Below are 17,893 nucleotides of genomic sequence, written 5' to 3'. Positions count from 1 at the left end.
TTGTCAAAACAGACTCCGCGACTGAAAGGGATTAAAGGGGATAAGTTTCTGAATAAACTAAGGTGCTGCGGCGGGGGAACATTTTACAGACCATTACAAGATAATCATTGCTTTTTATCAGCTGAGTTGATAACGTATATTAGTCACCGTAAAGAAATTTCTAAAGCTCACGTTTCGAGCGTCAGCCCGTCGCCAGAGCTAATTGTAAGGGTTTAACGCTCAAAAGTCTTTACAATAGCTGATTTACATCATCAACTCGTTAATTAAACTAAACTGAAACCACAAACTATACTAATTATGTTACATGATTCTAGATGTTGAGATGTGGCACGGAGCCAACGCAAAACAATGCTTTGTTGAAAGCAGTTATCTCTGTTAGCAAATGAGCGAAGGGGGTAAGTTTCTAAAGAAACTGTGGTGCTGCGTTGGTGGGAAAGTATAACAGGGTAATTTAGTGTCATCAACTGAGTTGAAAACGCAAATTGGTCACTATAAAGAGTTTAAAGGCTGACGTTTCGAGCGTTTGCCCTTCGTCTGTGCTAACGCTCGAAACGTCAGCCTTTAAACTCTTTACACTGCACACCGCATATATCAATTATTTGGGATTAGCCTGCAACTAATCCTGCTCAAAAATCGTAGAGAGCCCTAGGCTTTGTTGATCAGGACATGACAGATTAGAATTTAGCCTAAATATTTACAGTTCGTTGTATAGATATCTAACGCTACCAAACAAAGTGATCGTAGTTTCTCTCCAACCTGACCAGCGATCAACCCCCCCCCCTTCCCCTCTCCGTCTTTGTCGTAATCTTACTACTTAAAACGTTTGAGTAATAACAGTCAAACAGTTAGTATTGTGGTTATCCAAACACAAATACTACTAAAATTCTCTTTAATTTCGACATTCGCTTGATTGGTAGAATATGTTAAATTTCTAGGAGAAAATGTTGATTGTAGCAAACGCGTTTCTAGGTTAATCTGTTCTGTTCATAAGTTCTACCTTCGATAATTTATTACTTTTTTCTTTTAGGATCGTAACTTGCGCGAAATGCGTGAAATTAATGCTTCGTGACTGCGTGACACCTTTTGTAGTAATATTTCCAATTGTTTCTTATGTATGCAAATTCTTTCATGCAAGCTGTTTGTAGTGAACCTGAATATTTCACCAGTTGGTTCTAAGCCAGGCGATCATTGATCATTCCTTCCTTTAAATTACACGCCACATCACTTCATAAAGAAATGTATACGATGATTACATATTCGACTCCCAAGACCTGCTAAACATTGTAAGTGTAGGGGCTTTCCCGAGGGAAATTTGTAGCGCTTGTCTCGAAAGTTTCGTTTTCAGCGAACTTCCGTTTTCGATTGTGTTTATTGCCGCTGAAAGTGATGAGAACATTCAAACACCTCGAATCAAACCAACTCTGAGTAAAGAAACGGAGCAAGTGACTTCGATATTTTGATAGCTAATCGAGCCATTTCGTCATGGATCGACAGTTAATCTCCATGAAAGTGTCGCAGTTATCGGTGTTTAAACTAAAGCTGACTGCAGTTTGAAGTCGATCGAAATGATTTTCAAAATCAATAGATCTAACCAACCTTCTTCTTTTTCAAATGTAACAACTGCTACAACTTCGCTTCGTAAGCAAACATCGCCGACTTCACCTCCACCATTTCTTCGCCTCTGAAAGTGAATGATTATCGCCTCCTTACTTGTCGAGGGTGATAGATTTTAACAACGACAGTTCTGTTGGCGACAGTTGTATTTCTAGGCTGTGGATTCCATGGCTCATCGACGAAAATTGGCTTCGCTGCTATGATAGCGTCGCCACAGATTGGTGTCTGACGATCTGTCTTGAAGTCACGATTGCTTCACTGTGTGTCTCTGACACGCTTTCCGAGAATTCCCTAAAACTTCCGTAGCAACAAATCGTCTAGGGGCTGGGTAAGACCTTGACGGGGAGAGGGAAGAATGTTTTTTTTGTTCTCATTTAGTTAACATTTTCCTTTAAGTTTTAAATGTAATGAGAATTGCCCTAACTTGTTTAGTTGATACTCAGTTTATTTACGAAGGAAATTACTGCCGTCTTTTAACCGTTTAGCTCGTATTTTTATAAAGCTAAAATATCTTAGACAAATGCAGTTTGTTTTGACCTTAGTAGGCCACTGAACAGGTTACTTGCGTGACAGACGATGACATCATCGATACGCTTAATTCCAGATTTCGCCGAATTCAGATCTTTAAAACAGCGGCTCAAACGTGCATCATAAAAACAAATTTCGGGGAGGGTAAGGACAACGTAGCATTCATGATATGATTATAATGATTATAACAAAATCCAAAGCATAAGTATATCCTGACAAAGGGTCATGCGTGACTGGCTCATTCATTTCCAAACACTTGCGCTCTTGTTTAATTATTATTGAGATGACGGCCACATGTGTTTCAACTTTACATGAAATATCAATGATCATAATTAAATTTTCGCAAGAATCATGCATGAATATTGCAGAGGGAATATTCTAGTGTTAAAAATCCAATTTATTTCAAACTGATTTTCCCACTAAGCTCTTTTTGTGACTCTCTCTTTCATGGACACGTAATTCAATCACTTCCCCGGTTCTTCCTAATTCTTTCATCCATTTATTCCACGCATACTCATCCTTGTTCTAACCACTGGCCGTTCATTTCCATAAAAACATTCAATGATCCGTTCATCCCGCTCATAAACCATATTCAATTTCGGCATGAAAGTTCAACACAAATATAAGTAGTCTGATTTTTGCTTGGTGTATTCTTTGTTCACTGTGTTAAGTTATTTATTGCCTTTTTATTTTTTCTTATTTGTTTTGCAGTTGCAAAGAGTGTCGTAAGAAGAGCGCCACAAACCTTAAATGGAACTAAAGTGGAAGTTTCATATCGTGCATTTGATGAAGAGTTCCATGCAAAGGACACGTCAGTTAATCAGGTCAGACCCTTGGGTGAACCTTTCAGGAGTTCACTGATTTTAATCTCGGGAAAAAGCATCGCTAAGTCGATGAGTCCTTTTTTGAATTCTCAGAGGCTCGATTCACTTGTATATGACGATGCTTCGATTTCTTAAATCATATTTAATGTTTCCAATAGATTTTCCCTTGTAAATTAAACATCAAATAGTATCCATAGTGTTTTGGTGGTTTAATTAAAGCCGGTAAAATAAAACCTCTGGACACTATGAAGACCATAAACACTGCCTATGGTGCTATGGTGCCTCTTACCTTCATCTGTTTAATGTCTGGGTTTCGCTATTCGCCCCCACTCTCTCTCTCTCTCTCCCCCCCCCCCCCCTCCTCCCTCCATTCATTTGACTTTCTCAAGCAATTTTTCTTTGGTCACAGTTATCTCTCGCGCTCTTGCAGACCTGTGTTATTATCGTTCGAGGACTTCCTCAAAGTACAACCTTAGATACTGTTTTGAATTACTTTGAGAACACAAGGCGTTCGGGAGATGGCGCCGTAGAGGAAGTGAAAATCGAAGGCAGTTTAGAACGAGTGAAGTTTGAGTCATCTGAGGGTAACTTAGTTGTAATGTTCACCTTCATAAAGTCAGGCGATGAACTCATCTCAAGAAATCAATTGTGTAATTTCGTAACAAAGAGCCGACTAAAAAATTTGCCTTACTTTAAACATATGTCTTTCTGGATCAGTTAGAATTGTCGTCCATACATTTTGCAGCAGGCACGAGTTCGAATCCTTTTGAAGACTGCCTTCTTGAAAGCTTGTTTTTTTCTGCTATTTGATTATTTTCGAGGATCACTTCGTAACTTGTTTATCATGCAGTAAGGTTTAAGTGCTGGAAAAAATGATACGGTGAGATTTTTGGGTGACGTTTCGTCCCCTTTTTACCCATGATAGACTCATACGACCATGGTCAGATGACTAGAGGAAATGTTTTAAGCTAAGTTATAGAATGTATGCTTTGCTCTCTCTGAGATTTGTTTTCTTTGACACTGTCTGAGGTTTTCTTTTTAAAACAAAGAGCAATTGTTGTTGTCGCTGTTGGATTAAGATCTGTATTCTTCGATTTTCTCTACACTTACTTCATTTCGTATCCTCTTTAGTGGCACAACATGTTGTCAAGCATGATAAGCAGCATATCCTGAATGGTGCTACTCTTGATGTCAGTCTAGAATTACTTGATGATGCGGAAAGTACAAGCAAAACTATCAAGATAACTGGCGTCGCTGCAAAGACCACAGAAGATTCAATTTCCAACTACTTTGAAAACGAGAGGCGTTCTGGGGGTGGAGAGGTAGAGGCTGTGGATCTCCGACCTGAAGAAAATGTAGCTTTCGTGACATTCAAAGATGTTGATGGTAAATAATTTGGTTTAGGGTGACTTTCATTTTGAATTCTTATAAGGACTCCTACTGTCAAGAAAAGAAACCATTCTGCAGAAATATGTCGGATATTGAGAAAAATTATTTCTCGGTAACATTACATTTTTAACTATTTAACTCCCATGAGTAAGCGACTGAGACAGAATTTCTCCTTACAATATCAGTACAATACTAAGAATAAAGAAAATCATCAATGAGGGGATATTTATTTATTAGTTGATCCAATGCCGAATTCCCAGAGATAACATCGTAACAATTGTATGGCAGACAGTAAGGAGAATTACTAATAAGATCTTGTGAATGAAAGGGTCAGAGAACCTGCTGAGCCTCTTTAAGTTAAGTTTTTTTTTTCTTAATCATTTTGTATTCCAAAGAGTGGATCATTAACAGTAAAAGGACTCTTTATTTTTTGTTTCTCCCACAATAATAATCATTTGTTGCATTTCAAGCTGTAAAAAGTGTGTTACAACATGGTCAGCACATTCTCGATGGAGCCACACTGAGTCTCATGCCCAGCAACACAGCAACTGACTCGCTTGACAAAGTAAGAATACAAGAATCACGAACAATAGAAGTTACTGGACTTGCTCCGAAAACAACTGAAGATGCAATTTTGAACTTTTTCGAAAACAAACGGCACACTGGGGGAGGAGAGATAGAACGCGTCAATTTTATTCCAGACCGAGGGGTTGCTTTTATCACCTTCGCTGCGGCCGAAAGTGAGTACGAGCAAATTTAAGTGTTTGAACTTAACATATCAAAAATTTCTGTTTTATAATGATAAACTTTTGGTACTTTCCAAGCTGTAAAAAAGTGTCTTGGGACACAGTGAGCATACTCTTGATGGAGCCACACTGACTGTCACACCTCGTAGCACAGCCGTTGAACCATACAACGAGAAAGAAGCACAAGAGTCACGTACCATTGAGGTGACTGGACTTGCTGCGACAACAACCAAAGACGCTATTTCGAATTTTTCCGAAAACAAACGGCGTTCCGGGGGAGAAGAGATAGAGAGCGTGGATTTTAATTCAGACCAAGCAACGGCTGTCATTACCTTTACTAAAGCCGAAAGTAAGTCTGCAGTAAATGTCATACACCTGTCTGTTACATTAATGCCGTGTACCAGTCAAGCGTGGCTTCACTTCATTATACCTACATCAAGAGGGGATCCTCTCTTAACTTCCATAGCAAAGGACCACGAGAAATAGCACCATTTTACAGTGATTTTAAAGGATTTCAATTGAACTAGCCGTCTCCATTTTTCTTTTTCGCGCCCAATCAAACCGAACGGGCTGACGGCTTGTCCAAGTTAGGATCGAAAACTGACAAACAGAAATTGAACTGGTGGTAATTATTTCCGTAAATGTATGATATGTAGTTATTATCCAATACTGTTGCACAAGTTTTTTGCCTTGTTTCATTTGTTTGTGTGTTTACCTGTTTGACGAAAATCGTTTAATCTTTCTTCTTACCTGAAGGTGCTCGTGGAGTCATCAATAAAGGAAGTCTTGTTTACGATGGAGTGAATCTCTTGATTACTCTCAAACAACCCGCACGGAAACTGCCCGTGGACACGAGAAGACTATTTGTGCAAGGCCTCAGTGATAAAACTACCTCAGACGCTCTTCAATCTTACATGGAAGTAGTAAGTGGAGTGGATGTCCTGAATGCTGAGTTTGGAAATGAAACATGTGCAATAGTTACCTTCAATGAAGACTATGGTAAGTTCACATTACTAGCAAACTAACACAACTGACAACAGGAAGGGATAAATTGCTGTATTTCTTAGAATAAGCGCACGCTGCGGCTAGTGCCCTCCCTCCAAACAAGCGCCCATCCCCGAGGCCATAATATCAAACAAGCGCCTCCGCGAATAGCCGCCCCTTCTCCTCCCCCCTCACTTTCTAAATATGTGTCGATGCAAAGAAAACCTGTTTCCATTGCCACTTCATTTGAGCTTCAACTACAGCAGAATCAGTACTTGTAAATAGTTTATTAATAGGTGCACTCCACCTGGATTATGCGCCCTCCTTACAGATAATAAGCGTTCTATGAATTTGTTAAGAAATACGGTATCCTAATTTAGTAGAAGTGGAATATGCATAGCGTTTACATTGTTGTCCCCGAGCGTAACGTAAACATTGTTTCTTTTTTTTAAATATTTTTCATTGAGTGTTAACCCTTTGTAGCCGGTGAATTTTTAAGGTTCTCGAGCTCATTGTTACGGCTTTAGTTTTATCAAATAGGCTCGGTTAAAATATTCTACTCCCGTTTTATAAGAGGAAATTACTCCACTAATACACGATCATTCGATGAAAGTGATATATAATCTGATGTGTAATTTTGAATTTTTGAAATAACAGCCCGACTACTCTTATAGCCCTTGTGTACTCCTAAGATGCTTCAAATCTAGTTCTATGTTTCGTTTTGAAATAGTCTAAAGCTTTTTGCTCTTAATATTTATATATCGTTTTCTTCCGAAAATATATAGATTACAAAGCTGTTACAAAGATGATCTCCATGAAGCCACTGGAGGGCAAAATCCCAGTAGTAGAGCAACTTCCAGTTTGTCACTGCGTGCAAGTATCGGGTTTTAGCAAGGAAACAACTACTGAGGATACTGTACGCTATTACTTCGAGGGTCCAAAGAACAACGGTGGTGAAGTAAGCAGTGTGGAGCTCAATCTAAAGGAAGGATGGGCGTTGGTTTACTTCGAAGACCCAAAAGGTGTGTAACATAACTTACCGTATTAAAAAGAGGGATTAAAAAGAGAGTCAGTTACTTTCCCTTTGGTCTGAAATAAAATGTCCCGATTATCCTTGTCAGAAGTATCAAGAAACGCCTAATTTTCAGTCCAAAGAAGACACCAGTCCTCATGAGATAACAAGTTGTGTACGCAATCTACATGATCTCTGTTGTGGTTCTACCTATCCACTAGAAATACGACTAAAATCGATTCCTACATTTTCAACAGGAACTACTCTGTGAAGCTTAGCTTTTTTTAGCTTAAAGATAGGTTCAGATGGTTGTAAATTATAAAGTACACAGCAATGAAGAACTAGGGTCCACGACGAATTCATTTAGCAGTAGCCTTTCCCTGTCTTTTCTGATAGCCTTAAAATATTTTGAATATCTATTTCAGCTGTTTTAAATGTCGTGGCGAGGAGTCACTCCATTGGCGATGCACAATTGGATGTCAGGCCATATCACTCTTTACTTGGAAAAACCTCAGCCAGTTTAAGCTGATGTTGAACTGGTGCAAAATATCACTGTAGATGTAGTTAAAATGCAGTTCATTTTTGAACACTGCAAAGCTGATCTGACAGAAGTTCAAAACAGGTATGGTGTTCAGATAATCTGGATAGAAAGCACCAACAGCGTCACAGTCACACCCAAAGATGAGGCCTCAAGAGATAAGTGCAGCTTCGATGAGGCATGTGAGGCTATTGCTTCTCTCCTCGCTGAGTTTGTTAAGAGCTCTACGCGTGTTCCTCCGCAGGCTTGGAATTATGTAGTTGAAAACTTCAAGAAAAGTAAAAGTCCAGCGAATGAAAAGCTAAGAATTGATTACATCTCTGAGCAGCAGGTCATCCTTTTCGTTGGGAAGAAGCAAGATGTCGAGGATATTACCGAAGAATTGGAAGAGATGATGGAAGAGATTGACAAAAAGCTGAGGAGAGAGGCATCAAAAATAGAAAAAAACAATGTCTATTCCATATATGTGCTTGAAGTTCTCAAAAAATCTCGAATTTGCTAAGGAACTGGAAAGTCGACATGAAGAAATTGAAGTCACCATTCTACTTCAAAAGGGAAAGGTTCAAATTCAAGGTCCTCCTGAAACCATCCATAAGGTGAGTGCAGCCATTTGGGAGGCAGTTGCTAAAATGTCAGAAGTGAAGCTAAACTTACCACAGAATGCTGTCGCCTTGCTTAGAAGTACGCCCCGTCAGGCATTCATGAGAGATATGTTCACGGCCAGCAATTTACAAGCCATGATAGCCTTTGGCGAGAGAAACGGAGATTTATCAATAGTGGGGACGGAAAGTGATGTCGCAGAGAAAGCTCGCGATCTAGTGAAAACTTTGATAGTTGAAGAATGCGTTGACCTGGATGAAGATCAAGTTCAGTTAGAGAAAAGCGGAAAGTGGCATCAGCTGAAAGAAGAAATAACAGAAAAACGCATTTTATCACTGTCATTTGATAGAGGCAATAAGAAGATTTGCCTCGTGGGCGTAAAGGAGGATGTTCCGGTTGCTGTTAAGGCTGTCAAGCGTTTCCTCACAGAAAATACCATTATCAGTAGCGCTGTGACACTTCCAAAAGGTTGTCGCCGATTTCTTGTGAAGTACCGCGAACAGGAACTTCGGCAAATACAAGAGGAACTGAAAGAATATTCCACGCGAATAAAGGGTTTGGCAGATGAAGATGAAGAGCATTTGGTTGTCTCAGTTACCAGCTGTGGAGTTGACAAAGCTAAGGAACTGATTCAAGATCTTGCATCTAAAGTTCAAAGTCAAAAGGTGCCTGTCAGCAAACCTGGGATGCGTAAAGTGCTTGATCGAAGTAAAGGCAAAAAGTTACTGGGCATGTTGGAGAATGAAAATAAGTGCGTAATTGAATACTGTAATCCAAGCAAAGATGATGCAAAGGAAGTAATGGAAGAAACAAAAGAAGAAAAGAAAAAGGAGAGTTTGTACGAACTTCTCACTCCGGACGGAAAAAGGATTCTGGTGTTCAAAGATAACATCTGCGATCGCAACGTGGATGTGATTGTTAGTGCTGCTAACTCAAAGCTTCATCACGTGGGTGGTGTCTCAAAAGCCGTTTATGAAAGAGCGGGAGAGGCCTTCAAGGCAGAGTGTGATCGGTTTGTCATTGACAGAGGACCAATATTGGACGGCCAAGTGGCTGTCACGTCTGCAGGAAAACTACCTTTTAAAAAAGTAATTCATTGGGCACTACTACCAACTGAGCTACAGAGCCTCATGTTAAGAAGGAGGCTGCTGTTTTGTAAAAGGTCTCTGACCGCAATTGAATTAAATGACGTTTTCACTTGCGGATGATATACAGGAAGTGAAATATGTTAATACGTGGAGACTCACTGACGAGAACAAAGAACCCACTTAAATTTGCCTCGCTCCTAAGATGAGACTGCGTGGCTTGGTTGTTTTAAGCTCCCAACTACCCCAAAGAGAATACTACGCGAACTTCATGTAAGCCTGGTTGTTTCAAGCTTATCTTTCTGTCATTTCGTCTTTTTCGAGGATCAATTTTTCATTTTTTAATTATCCCAAGGTGTATATATATAATATTAACTTTTATTTTATTTGACATAGCTACTGTTCCTAAAAGAAAATGGTTCTGGGAATTTTGGGGCAACATTTCTTTACACTTGCAACCGCTTAAAAAAATTATGCGATCATGTGCCAGCTAAAGAGAATACTATTTTAGCTCATTTGACTTAGAAGTATATACTTCCTTCTCTTTGGAGGCCAAAGTAACTTTGTCAAGATGTTATTCTCTACGATTGAGCACGTATCGGCCGTTATCATTTTTAGATGAAGAAAATATAGTTGGTGTTTTTTTTTTTGCTTTTGCTGTTGTTGCTCTTGCTCTTGCTGGAGAAATAATTACACTCTAAGATTTCGAGGATCGTCATCTTAATGCTTTTTCTTTGTAGCGGCACAAAGTTGCTACACTTCATGTCAGTCTCGAGTTCCTAGATAATGCTGAAAATGTGGCATTGCTGACTTTCAAAGATGTTGAATGTGCGTTTTTTACTGTTAGCCTGCAGAACAGGTGTAATTTTTTTTCAGTCAAACGAAGATAAGCGGGGGGCGTGCGCTAAGTGCGAGTTAGGCGCGAGTGCAGAAGCGCAAGAAAACTAACGTTTTTGACCCCCGAGAGGGAATCTTACTGCAGATGCTTGGATTTTTTTGATGGATGATCTGCAATTGAACATATTTCCACATTGATGATAATCCAGCATTCCTATTCGTTAGGTGACTGATCAATCAATTGGTCCATTTTTTTATGAGTTTTATCTTTAGAAAAAAAATAACTTATTATAAGTTTTGTGATAGGTTTCTTTTTTTTCTTCCCTTAAATTATTCAGTAATTCATTCAATTTTCTTACTTGTTTGGCAGTTGCAAAGAAGGTCTTAGGAAGAACGCACGCTTTAAATGGAACAACAGTGGAAGTGTCTCACCATTCAGTCACTGACGAGTTCCAGACTGAGGATGGATCAGGAAATCAGGTCAGACCCACAGCTAAACCCTTTAAACGGCCTATTGTGTTTCATCTCGCATCAAGTTTCACTGAGTCGAAAAGCTTCTTTAATTCACTCATAGCATAAATTCACTCGTGCGTACACTGCACAATTTCAAGGCTTTAAATTCTAACAGCGGTATATTGATGTTCTTTGTAAACCTTTTTACGGTCAGGATTAAGCGTAGTTGGGATGATATCGCGCTTACTGTTAAACACATTGTCTCGTTTCTTATCCTTGCGTCTGTCTTTGTAGTGAAATTTTATTTGACTTTCCCAAAAATGTATTTGTTCTGTCTCATGTATCTCTCGTGCTCTTGCAGACCCGTGTTTATCTTTGTTCAAGGACTACCTCAAAATGCAACGGAAGACACTGTTTTGAATTACTTTGAGAACTCGAGGCGTTCTGGAGGTGGCGCTGTTGAAGAAGTGAAAATCAAAAGCAATGTAGCACGAGTTCTGTTTGAGTCATCTGAAGGTAACTGTATAGCATACATAGCTGTCTGATAAGGCTTCGTCGCTTATTTGTTTCTTGTGCCCAACTGCTAGCAAGGAGAATAGGGTTCGAACCTCATTAAAGCCAGAATTGATTCAAGCTGGTTTTTCCGTGATATCTTCATTTTCGAGGATCATTTCGTAATGTTCAATCATCCCAGGCCATATACGTCATATGTATAAAGTTAATCCGATTTGATAATCACTTTTGCTGGGGGAAAATAATTGTGAGATCTTAAGGGACGACACTTTTTTGACACCTGGCGTAAACAATCATGCCAGTATGTGTCAGATGAAAAGAAGACGTTTTTCAAGATCAATTAATTTTAAAATTGCGGTCTTCTGTTTCTTTCGAAGCCATAGTGAATTTGTTAGGTTTTTACTCTCTAAATCTGAGTACGTATTATTCGTTGTCATTTATACATTAAGAGAATATAGTTTACGTTGTTGTTACTGTTGTTGTTGCCCTTGCTGGAGAAGAAGTTACACTCTAAAGTTTCGTAAATACTGATCTCACTATTTGTTCTTTGTAGTGGCTCAAAGTGTCGTCAAGCATGATCAGCATATCCTAAATGGTGCTACACTTCATGTCAGTCTCCAGTTCCTAGATAATACTGAAAATACAAGCAAAACTATCCAGATAACTGGCTTTACTGCGCAAAGCACTGAAGACTCCATTCGGGACTACTTTGAAAATGAGAGACGTTCTGGGGGTGGAGAAGTAGAAGCTGTGACTTTTCGGCCGGAAGAAAATGTGGCTTTCGTGACTTTCAAAGATTTTAAAGGTAAGTAGTCTCGCGTAAGTTGCATTTTGTTCTGAATTCTAATGAAGAAGGATGAAGCCATCTTCAAAGACGTTTCAAACATTTGAAAAGTCCCCTCTTGGCTCTATTACATTCCTCATTTAGCGATCCTGCAAAAGCTGCTTGATATACAACTCAATAACCATTGAATTAGGCAAAGATACTAAGATACTTCATCATCTTGCATTTCTAAGTATGAATCGTAAATTCTGAAACAGTTTTTCTAGCTTTAATAAGCAGTTGTTACATTTTGTCGCGTTTCAAGCTGCAAAAGGTGTTACTTCGCGAAAAGCACATCCTTGAAGGAGCCATACTGTTTGTCAAACCCAGCAACACAGCAGGTGACTCGTTCTACACATCAGGAATACATGAATCACGAACAATAGAGGTTACTGGACTTGCTAGGAAAACAACTAAAGATGCAATTTTGAAATTCTTCGAAGACCAAAGGCGCTCCGGGGGAGAAGAGATAGAAGACGTTGTTCATACTCCCGACCGAGGAATCGCTGTCATCACCTTTACATCGGCCGAAAGTGAGTATGAACAATTTTTTAGTATTTGACTTAGAATTTCCAGACATATGATTGTTCTGTAACGATTGAAATTTGTCACTTTTTAAGCAACGAAAAGTATCCTGAGACAAGGCAAGCATACCCTTGACGGAGCCTCACTGATTGTCACAGCGCGTAGCCCTGAAGTTGAGCCACACAACGATGGAATATCTCAAGAATCTCGCACCATTGAGGTGACTGGAATTAGTACGACAACAACTAGAGAGGCCATTTTAAACTTTTTTGAGAACAAAAAGCGTTCCGGTGGAGGAGACGTAGAAAGTGTCGATCATAATTCAGACCAGGGAACAGCTGTAATTACCTTTACCACGGCCGAAAGTAAGTTTAGATATACTGTAATATACATATGTGTAGTCTCGCCCTCGACGAGCACTGCTTGGGAAACCTCAAGTAATTAACTTTTCTTTCATTGGATGGGGCTAGATGAAATCAGAGCAACATTTAAAGATAAAGTAACTGATTTCTTCATTTACAAATTATAGTAAACATTTGGTAAGAGTTGCTTAGGTCATGAATAATACTTTTGTGTATTTTGTTTCGCTTTGTTTCTTGTTCGTTTCCTTTGCTTGTTTGTTTGACTCAGTCAGCAATATTCTTTTCTCTTACCTGAAGGTGCCCGTGGAGTCATCAGTAGAGGAAGTCTAACTTATGATGGAGCGAATCTGACAATTACTCTCAAACAACCTCCGCGGGAACTGCCTATTGACACTAACAGACTTTTGGTGAAAGGCCTCAGTGACAAACCTGACCCAGATCTATTTCAGACTTACATGGAAGCAGTAAGTGGAATGGATGTCCTGAAAGTCGAGTTTGGAGGTGAAGCATGTGCAGTAGTCACCTTCAATGAAGCCTATGGTAAGTCCAAATTCCCTGCAAGTTAAACCCAAATGACAACTGGAAGGGGTGAATTGACTTAATTTAGTAAATGTGGGGCGGCTTAAATAGCATTTTTATACCTCTGTTGTTCCTTGACGTATCATTTATGATGTTTTATTCACGATCTTACTACAACCGGTAACTCTGTTCAGCCGGTGAATTTTAATTTTTAGGCCGCTCTTTGGGATATAATATGAGATGGGCTCGGCTATGATCTCCACATCGCTGTTTTTGAAAGAAAAATGTTTACGTCTCAGTAGTTTTCGTTAAGATAACATATTTGTGTTCTTGAATACCTATCGTTTCGAAAATACACAGATTATCACGCTGTTACAAAGAAGATCTCCGTGAAGCCTCTGGGAGAAAAATTCCTGGTAGTAGAACAACTTCCAGTTTGTCACTACGTACAAGTATTTGGTTTCAACAAAGAAACAACTACTGAGGATGCCGTACGTTATTACTTCGAGAGTCCAAAGAACAACGGTGGTAATGTAAGCAATGTGGAGCTCAATCTAAATGAAGGATGGGCGTTGGTTTACTTCGAAGACCCCGAAGGTGTGTAATATAACTTACCTAATTGAAGAGAAAGTCAGTTACTGTCAGGTCAATATGAGCTTTTGAAAATGTTCCTATTACCTTCGTCTGATGTATCAAGAAACACTGTTCTCAGTCAAACACAAACCCTCAAGAGAAAACGGGTAGTGTGGGTCTACCAACCTACAGGACATAACACTTCAAAAGCATTTAGTAGTGAAAAATTAGCCAGTAACGAATTGATCGTGCTGGTTAAATGCAATCAGGCTAGAGTCAGCAAGTGAATATAGGGAGTAAGTTTCTAAAGAAACCGTGGTGCCACGCTGTAGGGGGATGTAGTTTGGCTAAGGTAAAGTAAGTAAGTAACTTTATTTCAACTGGGGCTAATTAAGCCCCTTGCAGCACATGCTAATATGCCGAGAAAAGTAAAATAAACCAACGAAAAATTGAAAAATGACCAATGACTAACTTTCTAACTACATTAAGTAAGTAAACAATCCTAACTCTAAAAAATTATAACAGTGAGAAGATCTTAATAGACTGTACACTGCAAATGTAGCTCTCTTACAGCATTCCTTAAGAATTGCCGTTGAGCGTAGTTCATCCTTTAAGGATCGGAATTCCACTCTTTGGCACCAATAAAAGATTTGGAGTCTAAGCCAAAGTTTGTAGTATTCTTACGTGGGACGACGAGCTTGTTGGTGCCTCAAGTTTTTCGCATTATTTCGTACGGCAAACAAGTCGCTTATATGTTCCGGTAACATGCCGTTTACCGCTTAAAAAATCGATGTAGCAATGTCCTGTAGTCGACAACTGGACAAAGTTAAACTGCAGGCATCATTGCCATAAAGGGGCACCCGTTTGTTGCAGACACACCTTAGAGTCTCGCAAAAAGCCCTTCCAGTTTCTGATTATCAGACTCATTACAATTGAGCCAAATAGCAGAAAAGTAAGTGAAGTAAAACATTACGTACCAGTTGTAGAGGTACATTTTCAAGGAAATTAATAACACGTTCATTAAGCTGCTCAAAACATCTGACTACTTTCCAACTTTCTTGGCAATGTGTTCGCTAAAATCGATAGTTACACCTAAGAGATCTAAATGATCTTTCATTGAAAGAATTTCTAAAGCTGACATTTCGAGTGTTAGCCCCTCGTCAGAGCGAACGGAGGAGTTGTGAGTTGTTTGTGTTTATAAAGTAGAAAATGGGGCTAGGATATTGGTGGAAATATGGTAACAAGAGAAATGAAAAAATTTAGTGGAATGAATAGCGTTCGTTGATTCCATGGGGATTAAGAGTGCCGATTTGAAAGATAAATTTTTGTTCTAGTTTTGCGGCTTTCCGAACCTGCCTCGATTTAGGGAAAGGTTGCAGAATGCCATATGCTGTTTAGAATGATTTGAGAGATAAAAGTGTCTAGCGACTGTATCGGATGCGTCCTTTTCATTCCTTTCTACTTCACAAAGGTGTTCTGGAAATCGGTCTTTTGGTTTTCTTCCTGTTTCGCCAATGAATACCTTTGTTGAGTGCGAGTTATGCAATAGATGACATTGGCGGAGGTGTAAGTAAAACGATCCGCAATTTCAGTGGATCGCTTAGGTCCCCATATTTTCTCGACGTTATGAATGAAAGGACAACTTTGGCATTGTGCGTGCGTGCATTTGAAAGTTCCGGGCTGATCTGTCATTAGTTTGGGTTGAACTTCTGACCATAAATATTTTATGTTTTAATCACGTTCGAAAGAGATCAGTCGAGGTTGCGAAAATATAGTACCAGTTTCGGGGTCATTTTGAAGTAATCAGTGTTTTTTTTTAGAATGATACGTTTAGCCTGCCTGATTGTGAGTGTGAATGGACTTCAATCAGTATTTTCCTCCTGTGATGTTTAAAATGCTTACTGTCGAAAAATTGCAACCAAGGTGGAAAGATATTTTAAACTCAGTGACATCTTAAACACAGTTCCAAATGATTATGATTTATAAAGTAAACTGCAGTAATTAAGTTCTACGATAAAAGCATTGAGCAGTAAGCTTCCCATGTTTTCACAGAGCCTTAAAAATATCTCGAACATCTATTTCAGTTGTTTCCAACGTTGTGGCGAGAAGTCACTTCCTTGACGGTGCAAAGTTGGATGTCAGTTCTCATTGCTCATTGCTTGGGAAACCTCAGCCAGTTAAAGATGATATTGAATTGATGCAAAATATCAACGTGCATGGAATAAAAATGAAGTTCATTTTGGAAAACTGCAAGGCTGATTTGTCAGAGATTCAGAACAACCACGATGTTCAGATAACCTGGAATGAGGGCATCAACAGCGTCACGGTCAAGCCCAAAGATAAGGCTTCAAGAGACAAGTACAGCTTCGATAAGGCATGTGAGGCTATTGCTTCTTTCCTTGCTGAGTTTGTCGAAAGCTCCATGCGTGTCCCTCCTGAGGCTTGGAATGATGTATTAGACACCTTCAAGAAAAGTAAAAGCCTAGCACAGCAAAAAGTAAGAATGAATTGTATCCCTGAGCAGCACGTCTTCCTTTTCATCGGGAAGAAGCAAGACGTTGAGGATGTTACTAAGGAATTGGAAGGAATGATGGAAGAGATTAACGAAAAACTAAGGAGAGAGGCATCGAGAGTAGAAAGTACAATCTCTTTTTCATATACGCGCTTGCAGTTCTTGAAACATCTCGAAATTGCTCAAGAACTGGAAAGTCGACATGAAGAAATCGAAGTGACCATTCTACTTGAAGAGGAAAAGCTTCAAATTCGAGGTCCTCCTGAGACCATCCATGAGGTGAGTGCAGCCATTTGTGAGGCAGTTGCTAAAATGAAAGACATGAAGCTGGACATGACACAGAATGCTTTCACCCTGCTTAAGAATGTGACCGGTTAGTCATTGATAAAGGAAAACTATTGGTAGGCCAAGTGGCTGTAACTTCTGCAGGAAAACTACCTTTTCAAAAAGTAATTCATACTGTGGGGCCAAAATGGAGGGGAAAAGCAGCTAAGGAAAAATCAATGGGGAGAACTCCAAGAGAGGAGAAGATGTTAAGCCACGCAACAATGACTGCCCTAAACGCTGCGAAGGGCTATAAATCGGTAGCCATTCCTGCCATTATCACAGGTATCTTTGAGTTTCCACTTCAACTGTGCGCCCAAATTATGGTAGTATCTATGCTAGAATTTTTCCAAGGAAACCCGAGTTTTCTCCTGTCTGAAATTCAGTTTACTAGTATGGAAGACGATGTCGTGAAGGCCTTCGCAAAAGAGTTGAATTCCAGATGTCTTAACCATCCTAATTATCAATCGTCTTCAGACCCAAAAACGAAGGGAAAAGAAAGAAAGAAAAAAGACAGAACCACATCAGTTCCACATACGTCCTCGGCAACAGTTTCTTCCAATACCGCTCCGAATGCTATCAAGACAACGGAAGGCTTACAGTTGGTTCTTGTCATTGGGAATATGTCTTCTGAAGTGGTAAGGCACATTATGCTCTTCAAAGTCAAATTAATTTCAATGAGGCGAAGCGAGCGGAGGTCAATAGTTATGGTTAGTTACTGAGCCGCGAAGCAGTTGTCCAAACATATTTTACTTTGGGTTCTCATTAAGGGCCTGATTCTGATTTATGACAAGAATATCTCTTGTTGGCTTTCTTCAGGTTGATGTTATCGTCAACTCAACGTCGCCGGACCTGAATCTTGATGCGAACGCAAGTGCTAAGGCCCTGAGTGCCACTACTGGCCCAAAGCTGCAACAAGAATGTAAAACGATTTGCAAGGTAGAGACCGGACAGATTGTGGTTACAGGCGCAGCAAATCTGGCGTGCAAGTACGTTTTCCACACTTCATGCCCCAGATGGGAGAATGGAGCGGACGAAAAGGTAAGCACAAATATCATCTTTTTTTTCTTGTAATGGCAAATTTCATGTCTGCCTATTTCTACTTACCCACCTGCATTGACAGAAGAGGCCC

General features: G+C 39.6%; 1 pseudogene; it reads left to right on the top strand.

Annotated features, from left to right (window-relative positions):
- The first annotated feature begins 2,425 nt into the window (after positions 1–2,425).
- Positions 2,426–17,835, top strand: LOC136282215 (protein mono-ADP-ribosyltransferase PARP14-like; annotated as a pseudogene).
- Positions 17,836–17,893: the final 58 nt, after the last annotated feature.

This window comes from Pocillopora verrucosa, chromosome 7, assembly GCF_036669915.1.
Source record: "Pocillopora verrucosa isolate sample1 chromosome 7, ASM3666991v2, whole genome shotgun sequence".
Lineage (NCBI taxonomy): Eukaryota > Metazoa > Cnidaria > Anthozoa > Scleractinia > Pocilloporidae > Pocillopora > Pocillopora verrucosa.
Note: the sequence above shows the minus strand (reverse complement) of the source record. Positions and strands in the feature narration are given on the sequence as shown.